Below are 15,458 nucleotides of genomic sequence, written 5' to 3'. Positions count from 1 at the left end.
CACTCAATCTTAATTTCTTGCCACCTGGCAGCTCAAGGGCCTACCATTGCTTCCAAGTTGTTGTGCAACCAATTGAGAACTCTAAGAACTCATATGCAAAGCCAACTTTAACTGGAATGGGCACAGAATAAGTCAACATGATAGGTTATAAACCTCAAGTCGTGTGCTAGTGAAGAACTTCAGGTTTTATTCTTGATTAGTTCTTGAGACTTTCAAGACCTTTAAGACTCCCACTGTCCTCTTGACCTATAAGACTCCCTTGTCAAACATCCAAGAGATAGTGTGGATTCTAATCAAGACAAACACTTCACACAATTGGCCTAAGTTGGTCTTTGTTTTATCCAAAACATCACAACTTACCAATTTCAAATGTACAAGAGTAGAAAACTTTTACTCTTACATTTGACAAGTGTTTTAAGCCTTCTTTAAGACATGTCACTCAAAATACAATCTTGGAGTATGACTCTAAGACTTGTATTGGAACGAGGTATGACTCATCTTCTTGATTTAACCATTTCAACAATTCAAGATCCCTCTTCTTAGTCATAAGAATGCACTAAGATTTCCTTAGAGAACTAATTGTGCTATGGTTTCTTAATCATTAAGATGATCACAAAAGCTGATACTAAAGTACTCTCCCATCTTTTCAGATTTGAGAAACTTTTATCCTTCTGCCTAAATTGATTCTTCTTATTCGCTCTGCCATACATTGGAACCTTTTTCCAATGTCTCAGAATTACACTTAAGCTTGTAAGTATAATCATATTTACTGTGCTTTAGTAAACTATGACGAATAGTTTTATCAATCTTTTTGTGGTGGACTTGACCAGTGCACAAGAATGTGTACTCGACTCACACATCCATGTGAACAAGTAATTAGTCTTAATTTTCCAAAACTTGAAAGTTCTCATTCATCATGCTATACAACTTGCATGATTCCAAGTTCCGGTCCAATTGAAACTTGGGTGATGAGAATCTTTCCTTATTTGGTAAATCTAGACATTACCACAAATGAAAGAATCAATTTCATATTTCCACTCTTGCTCTTAATGGAATCATATAAGCAACAATTTTTCCTCAAATGTCATTGTAAGGATATTTTAAAATAAATAAAATCAAAAATTTTCCTTTTATTTTAAAAAACTTTGCGGAAAAACTAATCCTTACAATCCATATGAAAACTTGTTGTTATCTATTCCTAAGCAAAAATATCTCATAACTCCTGACCCAGTCACATCATGTATCAAGAATCTCAGAATAGAAACTTAACAGAGTTAGATAGTGGAATTTACCTGAAGTAGAGTCAAACTTATTGACTTTAACATCCTTAGGTAAATTTTGGCAGCTTCGCAACCAATGCCCCTTTCTTTGGCAATACAAACATATGGACCCTTTGATAATGGTACACAGGACTATCACAGACTTAGCTTTTCTCTTTACCATTTGGTCAACCGAGTTGACTATGGCCGATCCCTTTCCATTGGGAAGAGAATGCTTTTCTGGATTTCCTGTGTCACTATTGTCAATGTCCATAAAGTTTTTTTAGGAAGTTGATATTAGCAAATAGATAAGATCATTAAGGGTCTTGTCATAGTCTGTTACATAGGTGTTCCAAAAGAACTCACTATGTGACTTAGAAAGTAGTTGAACCACCAACTTTCTCAAGACTTTGACACCCAACTCTCCCGGCTTGTCAATATGTGACTACATCTCCAAGATGTGATCACACCTAGACCTTGCCTTGCCAATAGGGCCTGAGTGACCTTGAACTTGTGGGTTAGGGAGAATAATTGGAGGAGGAGAAAGAAGTATGATTTCCAAGGGACATCATCTTCATTTAGGAAAGCTTGTTTCAAGAGATTCGGAAGATCATAGGTGTCTAAACCAGACATCTTTTGGGAGATATTCAAGATAGTTGATTTTAAGTCCTTAATATGACACCCAATATGAAATATTAAGGCTAGGACCCAACAAACTATTTTATAACTTAGAAGAGGTATGCCGTAATCCAAGCTATAAAATATTTGAAGGTAGGTGAATGACGATTCACCAATTTCCACCAAGATAAACGAAATGTATTATTAGGTTTTAATTGGTTTTGAAACTCCTAGATCTTTGAGATTCATTGAACTTTTCAAAGGCATGTTTCAATCTCGAGTGTGCCCTCCAAGTTTTGTGACTGGGATGCCGAGGATCACAAAACGAGGTGTGAAGTAACCATGCAAATCACTTGGTACCCTTAATAAATTACCCCTCAATCGATGTGCCGGTTAACCACACACGCTCCATCGATACTATGATAAATATTAAGTCACCCTTTACCTACCTTGTTAAGTCCAAGTTAGTGTGCCGGTTAACCACACACGCTCCACTAACGACTTAGACAAAGTGTAAAGTGTAATTTCATGGATTAGCACCTTATTCACATTTTTCCTAAGTAACTAAGATTGGGTATTATTAAGAGTTTAGTTACTTAGTATTTTTCATTAATACTTTTAATGAAGGGAGAATTCTAGTCCTGTCAAACCCGTTCGGCTAACGACCCTCCACCAGTCAAGCAAGCGGTGGGTGAGAGTGGACACCCATTAAGTTGCCATTTTATAGGCAACAACCTTATACCCACCTTATAGACCGGCTTCGTGAATGAGGCGTACTAGCGGTAACACTGACTTTACTCTTATACATATATATATTATTAATTTATAATATTATAAAGTATAAGGGTTGAATTTTAACTTTTAAAATTCTAAGGGCTAACTTGGAATTAAAGTATTCATACTTGAAAACTTTTCAAATTCCAAAACTTAAGGGCAAGTTTTGAAACTATTCAAAACTAATTAATTCCATAACTTATGTGTTTAAAGTAGTTTTAATCCAAAAACTCTTCAAGTTCCATAACTTGAGGACAAGTTATGGAAGACTTTAAACTAATAAAAGAACTAACTATTTCTTTATTTTATAACTTATGGATTTAATTATGGTTACATATTTTTCTTTAATGAAGTGACTCTTGAACTTCCATAACTTGAGGACAAGTTATGGAGTCATAAAAAGTTATTCAATGACACAAGACTCTTCATTTTGTAACCATTGCCAACTCTTATGAATTTTATGAGTCTTTAATGTGACTCTTCATGTAACTTGAGGACAAGTTACACAAACACATTTTATACTCAACTCTTAGATTAAAATGGATTGAAAACAACTATTTCACTCAACATTTCTATTAATCTAAGCAACTCATAAGAACAAGATAATTCAAATCACACTTTTTCATGTAATTAGTCTAAACCTTAAACTAATACAAAACATGAATCTATTGACAATTATCTTTGAAAATGGATTAGCATGAACATTACCACATCAAAAATTAGTTTATAAGTTCAAAAAAAACTTAGGGTAATGTTCCTAGTCCATTTCTAGCCAAAAACGTCGAATATATGCTGTCTGGGGCTCCTACTCGGCGAGTGCATGAATCTACTCGGCGAGTAGGATGATTTTACTCATGGACTCGGCGAGTTCATCAGAGGAATCGGCGAGTCCAGTGCCCAGAAAGCCAGAAAATCGAGTTTTTCAGCATTTTTCAGCAATTTGCATCAAGTATAAGAGAAAGCAAGCCTAGTCTCTGATACCACTGTTGGGTTTTGAGCATTCTAACACTCCTAAGTGTACATGCAACCCTAAATACCTTGGATCTATGTTTTCTCTATTATACATGCAAATAAGAACTTCTAAGGTATTATCCTAATCTAGCATACAAAACAATAACTATAGCAAGATAGAATACATACCTCTTTGGTGTAGAAAGTCTTCATGAAGCTTGAGTGCCTAGTGCCCCAAGTGTGACACCTCAAATGGAATCACAATCATCAAAACACTTATAATAGCTTGAGAGAATTCTACACTCATCAAAATCGGCTAGCCCTTTCTTCACACACACTAGTGTGATTCTAGTCGCCAATTTTGCCAAGAATAATATCTTTATATAGTGTTACAATTAGGGCAAACCCTAATTGTCATGACTTTCCATTTCCTTGGATCCATGGGTTCAAATACACCATGGAGCATCCATGAACCATCCTATGGGTTTTAGCCCAACTTGATTATCCATGGAGCATTAGCCCACTATACAAGTATGGATGATTTACACAATCAACCCATATATTTAATTAGTCTTCTTTTGATCACTTAATTAATCCTAGATTAATTCTTGATCAATACTAATTAAATAATCTTATTATTCTTATTATTAATATACTAGAACTTATAATATATTAATAACCATAAGTGTCTTATTTCTCTCATCCAAGTGCATGATGGTATGCAACTCAAATGGACCATGTCGGGTCGGGTCAAGTCTTACCAAATATAGTTATGGACTTAGACATTAATCCAACAAGTGGTTCTTACCTAGAAACAAAAAATCGAGTAAGAAATTATTGGTAAAATTAAATGTGTGGATTTTCTACAACGATGGCTCTGTGTTTCATTGTGTTTGTGAGTATGTTGTTTTTGTTCTATGTGTTAATGATGATTGATCTCGTGAGGTATTGGAAAATTTGGATATACGATAAAAATGAAACTCGGCTGTATGAAAATATGAGGGTAGATGCCGAAAAACTAATTAAATAATTATTATGTCTTGATTTGGGAGCTAGTGTGATCAAACTTGTTATTTGTTATTTGTTAAATGTATCATTTTGTATGCAACCTCTAAACTGTTAGAAATATGGTGTAGTGGCACTTGGAAATCTGAGAATCGTGATAATCACTTTCTAATCGAAGTATTTGGGTGGTACTCCCAAATCCTCAATTGGATAAGACTCAGATTAAATCAGAGAAAAAGAAAGAGAATGAGAGGATATGATATCGTGAGTACCAGAAAAGAGACCAAAAAACTGAATTTAGATCTTTGTCTGAAAACTGTCACATGACAGTTTAAAACTATCACAAAACCACCAAAACGGTCATAAAACGGGTCAACTGAATAAAATTCAAAAATGGGTCAATTATTTAAAAAACCGGATTTCTAATGCATTTTTTATATAGTAACATAACCAATATAAAAAAAAATTGTGCTGACTTGGCAGCTCGATCCCAGCCAGGGACTCTGCCCCTGGACCCCCGTTCATTCAGGGGCTTCGCCCCTAAATAACAGTGTACTTTGATACTTGATCAAACTTAAACAAGTGTGCAACCCACACCTTCCTTACTTGTTTAATATTTATCAAGATCACTTTTGGTCAACAAAGTAATCCCATTACACTTAAATAACATTGATGATAACAAATCACCAACAAACCTCCCCCATTTAAGTGTAATCTTGATTAACTTAAAATGAGACATAACACTAACAAACTGATGCATAAATGAAATGTCGTAATGATTGAATTTCATATTAGTATATTATACAATCCAAATATTCGAATATCAAGGTGTCACTAAGGATTGAACCCTTTCTATCTATAGTGAATACATGAAGATAATACACACAACAATTTACATTCTCATAAGTTCTAACTTGACACTATATTTTACTAGCTTGTGTCCCATCCTTCAATAAGCATATGAAATTCAAGTCCTAACTTCTTGAAGCAGCTAAACTTCAAGCTTATATAGGTAGTCCTTTTATTCTTGCACCTGCAAATGCAATTTTCAAAAGAACTATTAAGAATATAAATTCAACCTCTTTTACTTGTAGTACTGAACACATACCTTGGGATGATGATGATAATGTGTTCCAATCTTCAAATATTAAGCTTTCCACATTGAATTTGGCATCTAATATTATATTAGATGGGAATTGGGTATCTCAATATAAAAGATTTTAAGTGGACTTTAAACCCATCCCTATAGCCGCCTTGTGCACAAGATCTCTTGCTAACCCTTTGGTCAGATGATCGGCTAAATTCATTTGAGTTCTTACAAACTCCACAGATATCACACCAGTCATGATGAGCTCACGAATCATGTTATGTCTAACACCTAAATGTCTAGACTTTCCATTGTACACTTGACTATATGCCTTAGCCAAGGTTGCAGCACTATCACATCTGATAGAAATAGTAGATATCCATTTGGGCCATAATGGAATTTCATAAATCAAATTCCTTAGCCATTCAGCTTGTTTACCAGTAGCAGACAATGCAACAAACTCAGATTCCATGGTTGAGTTAGTAATACAAGTTTGTTTCTTGGATGCCTAAGAAATAGCACCTCCTCCAAGAAGAAACACCCAACCACTTGTAGAGGAGTGATCATCTAAGTTGTTAATCCAACTGGAATCAGAATAACCTTCCAAAACAGAAGGATGTCCACTATAAGTTAAACCATAATCCATGGTCCCTTTCAAATACTTGAATACTCTATTCACAGCTTGCTAATGATGTGAACTAGGATTACTAGTATATCTACTAAGCCTTCCCCACAGCATATGTTATATCAGACCTAGTACTAATCATGGCATACATTAGACAACCAATAGCCCTTGAGTATTCAAGTTGAGACGTTGGAGATCCTTTATTAGGTAGAAGCTTAAGACTAGGATCTATAGGAGTGTTAACACGAGAAAAATTTCTCAAAGTTAAACTTTTCAATATCTTCTCAATGTAATGAGATTGAGAAATTGAAATCCCATTGTTTCCTTGTTTAATTCTTATACCAAGAATTACGTCAGCCTCCCCCGGGTCTTTCATTTCAAAACTAGATGATAAGAATTTCTTGGTTTTATCAATTTCTTGTAAATCAGTACCAAAAATCAACATATCATCTACATATAGACAAATCATAACTCCTTTACAAGAAGTGTCAAATTTGCTATATACACACTTGTCAGCTTGGTTTAATGCAAAACCACTAGACAAGACAACATCATCAAATTTTTGATGCCATTGTTTTGGTGCTTGTTTCAAGCCATATAATGATTTCTTCAACTTGCACACTTTATGTTCATTTCCAGGCATCACAAACCCTTTAGGTTGTTTCATGTATATTGCCTCATCCGAGTCACCATTCAATAATGTAGTTTTCACATCCATTTGGTCAATCACAAGATTATGTGTAGCTGCAAGAGCTAATAATAATCTAATAGTGGAAATTCTGGCAACAGGAGCATAAGTATCAAAGAAATCAATGCCTTCCTTTTTTCTAAAGCCTTGGACAACCAATATGGCTTTATACTTATCTATTGTGCCATCCACCTTCATTTTCCTTTTAAGGATCCATTTACATCCTAATGCCTTGCAACCAGGAGGTAAATAACACAATACCCAAGTATTGTTATGCATGATAGAATCCATCTCATCCTGAATTGCTTCTTTCCAGAAATGAACATCCCTAGAAGCCATAGCTTCACTAAAAGTCTTTGGATCCTCCTCAATATTAAAACAATATTGATGTTGAGATATAGTCTCATTCCTTGTTCCTTCAACTAAATAAAGTTGAAAATCAAATCCAAAAGACTTAGCTTTTCTAACTCTTGTGCTTTTCCTAGGTTCAGGTATAGAACTTGCACCACCAGAAACATCTTCAGCTTGATTAGTACTCTTGCTAGAAGATTGATGAATCATGTCCCTTGGTCTAGGTATAGATGTAAATCTTTCTTAATCAAAGACAACATCTCTTGACTCTATCACTATATTTACAGACACAGAGTCATTAGATTCTAAAACATAGAATCTATATGCTTTGGAATGCTCAGCATATCCAATAAAGATACAATCTACACCTCTCTCACCCAATGTTTTCCTTTTAGGTTCGATGAGCCTTACAACTGCTCTACAACCCCAAACTTTGAGATAACTCAAATTTGGTACTTTTTTACACCAAAGTCCATAAGGAGTATTCTTACTCCTTTTATTTGGAGTTTTATTAAAGATGTAACATGCACTTAACATTGCCTCACCCTAAAACCCTTCACTTAATCCAGAATAGGACAACATGGAATTAACCATTTCTGTCAAAGTCCTATTCTTCCTTTCAGCTACACCATTTTTTGTGGTGTATAAGGAGTTGTGGTTTGATGTATTATTACAGTTGATTCAAAATAAACTGGATAATAATACTCACACCTCTATCAGTATGAAAGACTTTTATTGATTCATTTTTATGAAGATCAACTTGTTGTTTATAAATTTTAAATTTATCAAGTGCTTCATCCTTAGAATGTAGCAAATAGACAAAACAATATCTAGATGCATCATCAATAAAAGTAACAACTTACTTTTTGTTTCCAAGGGAAGGTGTTGCATGGAACTCACATAAATCACTATGTATTAAATCCAACACCTTGCTTTCCCTAACAACATCTTTGAAAGGTTGTCTAGTGATTTTAGTTAGCATGCATGTTTTACACTTTCCATTATTTTGCATATCAAAAGTTGGAATTAAACTCATTTTTGACATGTCTTTTAATCTCTTGTAATGAATGTGTCCTAGTCTAGCATGCCATAATTCATATTTATTAAAATTATTCCTAGTACTAGTAGAAGCCATGCAAACAGAATTATCAATAAAAGGATAATTAATATTTAGCTTAATCATTTCATTACATACATATCCAAATCCCATAAAAGAACCATGTCTTCATAAGATATACTTGTCACTTTCTAATACTTGTTTGTAACCACAATTATTTAATATAATTACAGACACGAGATTCTTACGAATCCCTGGAACATATAAAACATTGTTCAAACACAAACATTTCCCAGAAGTAAAAGTAAGTAAAACAGATCATATGCCCTTAATTGGTTCAGTTGCAACATTTCCCATTTTCACAACAGATCCATCATCAATTGGTTGAAAGTCATTGAACCAATATAGATCTTTGCAAACATGACTTGTTGCTCCCGAATCAAACCACCATGCAACATTATCATCATGCACATAAAATGCTTTAGAAATCACAGAAATATAATTCTGAATATAGTTAAAATTCTGCGTGAAAACAGAATTTTGACCTTGTTGCTTTTCTGGATCCTTGGATCCACTTGGTCATGCACCATCTTTTTTCACTTTACGCAAACAACAATCTTTCTTAAAGTGACCCGGTTTGTTACAATTCCAACACACCACTTTAGCCTTCTTGTTGGAAGACTTGTCATCCTTTCCTTTAAACTTCCTTTTTCCATTAGACTTCTTTTGATTCTTTGAACCTTCTCCATCCACCATGTTCACAGAAGAGGAACCAACTTGGTTCTTGCCATTGGGATTGTTCTCAAGTGCTTGAGTCCTAAAGGACTCTTCAATCCGTAAATGGCTTCCAAGTTGAGTCAAAGTCAATTCCTCTCTATTAAGTTTCAGATTGGGTTTAAAATGCTTCCAGGAAGGGGGCAGTTTGTCACACCCCAAAACCAAGAACGATGCAAACGTTGAGGGGTGGAGGACGTCATGTGAAGTATCATAATAGTGCAAAGTAGTAAACAAGCAACAACATCATCCATTGCATTAAAATTAAAGTTTTAATACATGTGTGTTCTTTCATTGTAATAAGACACCGAAATATGTAATCAAAATAAAAGACGAGTCTTGTCTGTGTTCCGTCTTCTCAAAACCCGGTCATCGTACCTGTCTAATGGTGACCTGAGAATACAAGTTATTTTAAAAGCGAGTATCAGCTTTAAAGCTGGCGAATTCATAAGTATTTAAGTGTTATTACTCTATTTTAGAAAGCTGTTATGAATGCCATGTAAATCTTTGAATGCAACATTTGATATAAGTGTGAAAACCCTAGAAAATCCCATATTTCCTACTAGTATAAAAGTAGTCTTCTACTAAGACCTGAATGTTTTGAAAGTAGTCTTCTACCAAGACCTGAACGCTTTTTTGTAACAAAGATGGTTTTTCCCCTGTATGACTATTATTAACAATATATAGTCTACCTCATTGTTTATGTGAACATATCACAAAATAAAAGTACTAGGGAAAATATAAACATTTAAGTATTATCCTTTGGTACTAGGATAAACACGACATAGTAAATGCCAAATAGTATTAACCGTAGACATCCGTAGATGTACATTTACCTCTGTTGCTAACAGCCAGGTTTAGGAATAGTTAGTCCCTTAAGTATACCTGTAATGGTATCAACCATAGACATCCGTAGATGTGCATTTACCTCTGTAGCTAACAGAGGTTTCAGGAATGGTTAGTCCCGTAAAGTATCCTTTTGTACTAGGATAGACAGATCTAATCTACTTGTATAACATGTAATAGTATCTCATCGTATAGTATCTAGGTGAAAGTATCCATGTAAGAGGATCCATGTAAGTGTATCCATGTAATAGGATTCAGGTAAGTGTATCTCTTCATATAGAATTTAGTATATACTCATGAATGAACTGCCTTCGGTTAATTCCTTGTAATAGGAATAATGTTTTGTATCCCCTAAACTATCCCTATAATAGTTTACTGGAATGTAATAGATGTCCAAGAAGGTTTATACACCCTTGCTACTCAAGAGTGTGGGAACTGAATGAAGGATGAAAGTTATCATATCAATATATATATATATATATATATATATATATATATATATATATATATATATGAACATAAGTGTATAGATATTGTTTTGATCAAGAAGATGAAAGAGGTTTTGTAAAACATTTAAGAGTTTTGAACTATAAATAACAATGACTTGATGTCATTTTATAAAACATTTCAAAAGTAATTCATTTGATAACAAAGTATTTTAAGACAGAAAACCATTTCATGTATCACATTTTGAAGTATGTGAAATCAGTTGGTTGAAAACACAGTTATAAATCACATGTGATTGATTCTGTAACATAATGTTTTCTACTTGTATTCCCCCCCCCCCCCCCCATTAAATCATTTAAAATCGTTTAAAACATTGATTAAGGGGTATGAACTCACTTGTAGTTGGTGGTTTGGATGAACAGAAGATGTAGGATGCTAAGTGTCAAGTGAGGACTTGTACACACACAATGATCCTAGTTAACATATAATCAAACATATATGTATCTAATTAGTCATTTAACAACTAATTAACAAAGTTAAAAAACCCTAAGACATGAAAACACTTTGATTCAAGTTTTATAGGTACCGAAGGGTTGCATCTAAAGGTTGTATGGCATGGCATTGGAGTTTACGGCCCAAAGACCACTCCTTATGGAGTTTATGGCCTAAGGTCATTACCCCCATGAGTTTACGGCCGTAAACTCATGGTACTAAGTGCCATTTGGTGATTTAAGGTCTTACAAGTCAGGATTGAACATCCAATGATCAAGTCCAAGCCTTAGAATAGCATTAAGGGCACAATAACACTACCTAGTAGAGTTTACGGCCTAAGGAGCCTTTCCTTAGGTGTTTACAGCCGTAAAATCTTATAAGAAGTTGTTTTGATTGTTGTTTAAGGTCTTAAATACTTCTAGGAAGGATCAAGGTTGGCATCCAAGGCATAGGAAGGAACTAAGGTCCAATTTACCACCTTGAAAGGGGCTTACGGCCCAATATCATCCTTGGCCGTAAACTCCTTTGTTCTATGGTTTCTTGATGATTTTCAAGTGTTATTAAGATCATACTAAGCATACAAGAAGCTAGGGAAAGTTCACTTACAAGATAGGAGCTCGATTGGGTGTTTAAGGTCCAAGAACACTAGTGTGTGTTCTTGGTGTTTTGAATATCTAATGAAAATCAACAATTGAATGGATGAAATGATGTATAATGACTAGAAGATAGGTTATAACAACAAATCAAGTCAAGTAATACTTACATTTTCGGAAGATCGGGTGAAGAACGGTATGCTACTTGAGAGAGAATGGCTTTGGTTCTTGAGTTTGGAAGTTAGGAAATGAAAGAATCGAGAGTAAACTCATGCTTCAGGCATGAGTTTGTGGCCCTAAGAGAGTTCACGGCCCAAACTCTCTTTGTTTGGCCGTGAACACTAATTCAAGGTGTTGATTGTTCCATTACATTCCCGATTAACTAGAAATCACTTCCTTTTATACGTCCGATTCGTTAATAATTAATTAAAATACTCAAACGGATTTTAAACTGGCTAAAAATTAGTAGAAAAGCATTTAACTTTTAATTGAAGTGTTCGATTGTAGAGTTCGTACGAATGAAAATTTCGGGTTGTCACATCATCCCCCCGTTATTTTGTCCTGAAATTAGAGTTTAAGCAATCATGTAGTTACAAATAACTAAGCAAAAAAGATGAGGATATTTCAGTTTCATCTGATCCTCTCGCTCCCAAGTGAATTCCGGTCCTCGCTTGGCGTTCCAGCGAACCTTCACTATCGGGATACGGCTTTGCTTTGTTTTCTTGACCTCTCGGTCCATGATCTCTACTGGTTCTTCCACGAAGTTGAGGCTCTCGTTGATCTCGATCTCGTCGAGTGGGATAACAAGAGTCTCGTCGGATAAGCACTTTTTCAAGTTCGAGACGTGGAAGGTAAAATGTACGTTACTGAGTTCGTGCAGTAGATTGAGTTTGTAAGCCACGGGGCCGATTCGGGCAAGAATCTCGAAAGGCCCTATGTATCTTGGATTGAGCTTTCCACGCTTTCCAAAGCGTATCAAGCCCTTCCAGGGTGAGACCTTCAACAGAACACGGTCTCCCACCTGGAATTCCAATGGTTTCCTTCGCTTGTCAGCGTAGCTTTTCTGTCCGTCTCTAGAGGCTTTCAATCGTTCACGAATCTGAACGATCTTCTATGTCGTTTCCCGAATGATCTCTGGACCAGTGAGAGTGCTTTCAGTAACTCGTCCTTTAGCTAACTGGGTATCACCCACCTCAGCCCAGCAAAGAGGGGATCTGCACTTTCGGCCATAGAGGGCTTCGAAGGGAGCTGCCTTTATGCTCGTGTGATAACTGTTGTTGTAGGAAAATTAGACAAGGGGTAAATGAGTATCCCAAGCTTTCCAAAAGTCAATCACACAGGCTCGCAACATATCTTCTAAGGTTTGGATAGTTCTCTCACTTTGTCCGTCGGTCTGTGGATGGTAGGCTGTACTCATGTCCAACCTAGTTCCTAGGGAACTTTGTAACAACTGCCAGAACCTAGAAGTGAATATACTATCTCTGTCTGAGATAATTGATATAGGAACACTGTGCAGCGTACAATCTCCCTAATGTAGGTTCTCGTAAGTTTCTCCATTTTGTCAGTTTCTTTTGATGGGTAGGAAGTGTGCAGACTTGGTCAATCTGTCGACGATGACCTATATGGAATCATGTCCACCCGTTGTCTTGGGCAACTTGGTTATGAAGTCCATAGTGATCCGCTCCCACTTCCATTCTAGTATCTCCGATTGCTGCAGAAGACCGGAGGGTTTCTGGTATTCGACATTTACCTTCACGCAAGTAAGGCATTTACTTACGAAGGTAGCAATATCTGTTTTCATGTTAGGCCACCAGTATAACTTTTTAAGATCCAGATACATCTTATCTGAACCCGGGTGGACGGAATAACGAGTGTTATGCGCCTCGGTCATGACCAAGTCTTTGAAACCACCGTGTTTCGGTGTCCAGATCCGATCCATGAGGTATAAGGCTCCGCCACCCTTGACTTCTAAATTCTTATCCATCCCTCTCAGGGTTTCACCTGCCACATATTCAGGTTTCAAAGCGTCGAGCTGAGCCTCCTTAATTTACGTGGACAAGTGTGAATGGATAGTTAGAGTCAAAGATTTGACTCTATGACCAGAGTATTCTTTCCGACTTAGGGCGTCGGCTACTACATTGGCTTTACCCGGATGATAACGAATTTCGCATTCGTAATCACTGAGTAGCTCGACCCACCGTCGTTGTCTCATGTTGAGCTCCTTCTGGTCGAAAATATGTTGTAGACTTTTGTGGTCTATAAAGATCGTGCTTTTTGTACCATACAGGTAGTGTCTCCAGATTTTCAGAGCAAACACAACTGCTCCTAGTTCAAGATCGTGGGTGGTGTAGTTAACCTCATGTGTCTTCAGCTTTCTCAAGGCATAGGCGATGACCTTACCTCGCTACATCAGAACACATCCGAGTCCTTGATTTGACGCATCACAACAGACAACGAAGTCTTCTATCCCTTTGGGGAGGGATAGTATGGGTGCGGTGCACAAGGCTCGCTTCAGCGTTTGGAATGCTCTTTCCTGTTTCTCTTCCCAGTCAAAGACCACGCCCTTCTGGGTCAATGTCGTAAGAGTTTTCGCTATGTGGGAGAAGTTCTGAATGAACCTGCGATAGTAGCCAGCGAGACCTAGAAATTGACGATTTTCTATAGGTGTCTTCGGTGCTTACCAGTTCTCAATGGCCTTGATTTTGGAAGGGTCCACGTGTATTCCCTCTTCGATAACAACGTGGCCCAAGAATTCGACTCTTCGAATCCAAAATTCGCACTTAGAGAACTTCGCATAGAGCTTCTCCGATCGTAATGTTTCTAAGACTCTGCGGAGATGTTGGCTATGTTCCTCCTTACTTCGAGAGTAGATGAGTATGTCATCAATGAAGACGATGACGAACTGATCCAAGTAAGGACGACACACCCTATTCATCAGATCCATGAATACTGCAGGCGCGTTAGTTAATCCGAATGGCATCACTACAAACTCGTAGTGTCCATAACGAGGAAGGTTGTCTTGGGAACATCCTCCTCTAGCACTCGTAGTTGGTGATATCCGAATCGTAGATCTATCTTCAAGAAGTAGTTGGCTCCTTGAAGTTGATCAAATAAACTGTCTAAGCGGGGCAAGGGATAACGATTTTTAATGGTAAGCTTGTTGAGTTCCCTGTAGTCGATGCACATACGAAACGGTCCATCTTTCTTCTTGATGAAAAAGACCGGTGCTCCCCATGGTGAGAAGCTTGGCCTAATGAATCCCTTCTTGAGAAGTTCGTTAAGCTGACTAGAAAGTTCCTGCATCTCTGCCGGTGCCAGACGGTAAGGAGATTTGGCTATGGGAGTAGCCCCTGGCACTAAGTCGATTCTGAACTCTACTTGGCGTTGTGGTGGTAATCCGGGAAGTTCTTCTGGAAAGATGTCGGGAAAGTCACGTACCTCGGGGATGTTCTGAATGTCTTTTTCTTCTTGACTCGTATCGACGATGTGTGCGAGGAATGCATGATATTCCTTTCGTAAGCACTTCTGGGCTTGGATGCACGAAATGATGTGAAGGCTCGTACTAGGTTTGTCGCCATAGATAACTAAGGCTTCGTTGTTAGGAAGGTTAAGACGAACTGATTTTTCAAAGCACATGATGTCGGCGCAAAGAAGACTCAACCAATCAATGCCGATAATAACGTCGAAACATTTAATTGGGACCAACATGAGGTCTATCTTAAAAGTATGGCCATCTAAAGTTAGAGTACAACCTACGTATATGCAGTTACTACTTTCCGCTTTCCCGTTTGCCATTTCTACCATGAATGATTTATCTAAGGCACATAGTTTTTGTTTAAGTAGGTGTGCAAATTTATGACTTACAAAACTTTTCTCTGCTCCACTGTCGAA

This window comes from Lactuca sativa, chromosome 4 (genome assembly GCF_002870075.4).
Source record: "Lactuca sativa cultivar Salinas chromosome 4, Lsat_Salinas_v11, whole genome shotgun sequence".
NCBI classification, from domain to species: domain Eukaryota; kingdom Viridiplantae; phylum Streptophyta; class Magnoliopsida; order Asterales; family Asteraceae; genus Lactuca; species Lactuca sativa.
This window is presented reverse-complemented; position numbering follows the sequence as displayed.